Source organism: Chamaea fasciata, unplaced genomic scaffold, assembly GCF_029207755.1.
Source record: "Chamaea fasciata isolate MVZ Bird 193981 ecotype frontalis unplaced genomic scaffold, bChaFas1.0.hap1 SCAF_8, whole genome shotgun sequence".
NCBI lineage: Eukaryota > Metazoa > Chordata > Aves > Passeriformes > Sylviidae > Chamaea > Chamaea fasciata.
In genome coordinates this window covers 21,780,342-21,783,946 of record NW_027094093.1, presented here as the reverse complement: position 1 = coordinate 21,783,946, position 3,605 = coordinate 21,780,342, and the positions used below count along the sequence as shown (strand labels likewise).

The 3,605-nt window shown below is 37.2% G+C and overlaps 1 long non-coding RNA gene across 1 annotated transcript; it reads right to left on the bottom strand.

Moving 5' to 3' along the window:
• Positions 1-618: 618 nt before the first annotated feature.
• Positions 619-3,035, bottom strand: LOC136292987 (uncharacterized). Its single transcript, XR_010722037.1, has 3 exons — positions 2,695-3,035; positions 2,129-2,291; positions 619-814 (listed from the first exon to the last, which is right to left on the bottom strand). It is a non-coding gene; the product is annotated as an uncharacterized lncRNA (long non-coding RNA).
• Between the last annotated feature and the right edge of the window lie 570 nt (positions 3,036-3,605).

Sequence of the window (3,605 nt, the reverse complement as noted above, 5' to 3'; positions counted from 1 at the left end):
TTATCACAAATGTCCATGTTAATTGCTCCTGTGCCTGCAAGATAACTACCTAATGTTGATTTTGCATTTTTCCCCCTATGTATTGTATTCCTCATGTTCAGTAAAAAAAAATACCGTACAAATAAGAGAAGTCTTTCGTTACCAAAGGAATGACAGAACAATATAATTATCATACCAGGTGACACAGCATTTTGTAGTAACCCACTACATAATTTATGCCATCACTGTACTTTTTTTTTTTTCAATAAAATCTCCTATATTTAGATGAATATATCAGAGTAGCTTGTGAGATACCTTTTATATAAGATGATGGGCACCACAGAAAGATTCACATGCTTTCAGACATAGGTAGAAACCAAACACTGTTGGTATGGTTTTCTGGGTGAAATCCCAGTTCCACTGAAAGCAATCGTCCCTCTGACTTCAGTGAGGTGTGAATTTCACCCCCAGTTTTTCTGTTGGGCCTTGGGACATTGCTAACATGAGGTATCTAATAATTACTTCTGGTCAATCAGGCTTTTAATACAGATCTGATGGTTTGAAGGATAAAGTAAATCAGTGTGGATCAAACCTGTTCTGAAGGGATCTTCAAGGTCAAGTTGATAGTTAAGTCATCCTGATTGCTTAACTCTTCTACTCTGTGTAGAGACTTGCTGATTGCAGTGCTGGGTGTGGAGAGGTGAGTGGCACTGGACTGAGTCCACACGGTCAATCCACAGAGGTGACTCGCCCATAATTTGATATTAACTTCTCATGCAGAATCTGAATTCTATGGAAGAGTCCTCATTTGTCAGTCTTAAACTCAGTCTTTCATCTGTTGGAAATTTTATTGTAAAATCACGTATCATATGAATTGCACTGATGTATTAAATGTATTTACATCATCAAGTATGAAGACCTCCCCTTACAATTCATTCAGTTCATTATCATGAAATTCTACTACCATTCCACACAGTAAGGCAAAATTCAGATCTTGTTCAAAAGTTTTGTCTAGGAAATCAAAATACAAAAATTAAAATTAAACGGAAAAATCCTTGTTTCTTTGTTCTAACTTCTTTGTATTCTAAAGGGCAAAGGAAGTAGGCTCCAATCTTTGCTTGCAGCATCATGCAAGTGGGGCAGAAAGTCTCCAAAGTTATAGGAGTGCAGGGATCTGATTGAGAGGGAGCGGTACAGGCCCAGGGAAGGAATGTGTAGGATTGTTTGTTCTTTATAAACATGAGAACATTTGGCATACAGAATTTTCATCTGTCTCAGCAACAAAAAAATACACCCTAAGCCACAAACAGACATTTTTCTTCTCTTAGGAGCATACATGTGAATAAAGAGAAGATAAGAGGAAATTACACATAAGGCTGAACGGCTTTCACAGAAGCAACATAATTTTTCATACAATAGTCTTCATACATTAAAATGCTAACAGAATCTTAGGGGAGTATTATTTTGGATTATCCATCTTCACTTAGCAGAAAAGACAGGAACTGCTGCTACAGAAAAAAAAAAAAAAAAGGAGACAAAAAAGAGGCATTTGGGAAAAAAACCAAACCACAAGGAATTAAATAAATTAAATAAGAGTTTGTTTTTTCTTTATATATATATACTCCCTATGTCTCTCCGTGTCTCTAGAAGGCCAAAGTGAGTCATAGCTATAGGCCTTTTTTATGTCATGCCTCATAGAAAAAAGTGACACATATTGGTTACGTATCAAACTCCTTACTTTTTGTCTCTTTCATACTACAGGCAGAATGTAGTACAGTATATACAAAGACGTATATAAAAGCAATTTGATATAGACACAAGCAAAGCCATATATTCAATAAAATTATACATATTCTTGCAAAGAGATGAAGAAACGTGCTAGTATAGCAATGTAATCAATATTAATTAAGGAGTAATATGTGCACAGATAAAAATACAATGAAATTTTTCATAGTATGGGAGGATGAAATAATCATTCATGCCACTTTCTGCTCCAGAAGAAAGCATCAAACTAATCCCTTCCACTCAGAGTTGTTGGGTATTGTACTTTGACTTTTTCCCATCATCTATTTGTGCTGTCAGGTCAAATAATAATATGAGGACTTCTAATAGCACTCTTTTTTGTCTAGGAGCAGGTCTTTTTTCTTACCTCATCCTATGTAAAGGTGCATGGATAACAAACAAGCCACCGATATCAAAAATAAATGCAGTTTGTTGATTGAAAGCTCCATCTGGTTTATTTGGCACCATCTCCGTTTGATGATTATGACACAATCTTCAGTAACATCGAAGTCATGTGGTCTTTAAACTCCCTGAAAATGAAAACATTATTTACGTATTATAGAGAGAGCCAAATAATGCCTGTAATTTTCCCATATGAGTAAATTTGTTACAATAATAAATCAGACTGCAATAACCACAAAGTCAAAAAAGTATCAAGTAAGGAGTTCATTGGACTTTGTTTGCAGGTATCAGTGGACAGTATTCTGAGGCCTTGCATCATGTTTTCAGAATCATTACTTAATCTGCAGAAATGGATGATAATTGGTTTAAAAATCCAAACATCTCTCTTAGAAGTTCTTTTAAGTGCAGTGACTTACTAGGCTATGGAAGCCCAGCCATTAAGAAAATAATTGGGGGTAAATAATAAACAATACATTTTAAAATCACAGGCAAGGTTAATTTCAAGTTTTATTTTCCTGGCAGAAAATTTACACATGAAGAAGCAAGCCTCCTTTTTCTTTTCTTTTTCTTTTCTTTTTCTTTTCTTTTTCTGTTTTTCCCAGCTGCTGTCTTCATCCTGCAAAAAGGAGATTTCATTAAGTGGTAGGTCAGGTTCATTTACCTCCAAGTAAAAGAGAAAAGGAGTCTTTGGTTACCTTCTTTCACTGTTGTATACTTTTGGGAGGGGAGTGGAAGGGAGGGGAAGAAAGGGAAAGCATGTTAACAGGCAATCCTTTATCCACATATGGGTGAGAAGCTCTGCTTATCCTTCCAGTCCTCACGTAGCAGAGTGTTCCCTGCAGCCCCAGCTGGAGAAGCTGCTTTCTGCTCTGCGTTGCCACAGTTCAAAGAGATGCAGCTCTCAAGTCTGTAAAGCACACTGAGGATGAAAATGGTCAGGAAAAAAGTTTCCTATACCAATATAGGTCATTATTTCAGTGACTCCTAGAGCCACTTCAAAACACTCTGGACTCCTGTGTATTTCTGCCCCACTGTATCATCATGAATACCTGTAACCAAGAACTAAGCAGTGACATTATTAAGGCAAAAGAAGAGAAGAATCCTGCACTGCTGACTGCACTTTTGAGAAATGGGCTGGATATGGATTTTGTTATTCAATCAAATCACAACTATTACCTCAGTGAGCTTGGCAAGTGTTTCAAAACAGGGAGTCCAAGGTAAACTGCAGTGCTTGTCTCCACTTGCCCTTGCTCTCTGCCTTTGCTTTCTCCTGGAATCCTTGTGGGAAGGAGGAATTTTGTCTGCATTAGACAGAGGCTGCACAAAATAGGGAGAACTTAGCCCTCACTGCGGGGAGTGTGACACACACTGCAGAATAAGCGCAGCCAGTGCAGAAATTCAGCTTTCGTAGAATCCCTTGTAGTCTGAATCTGAATGTAAAG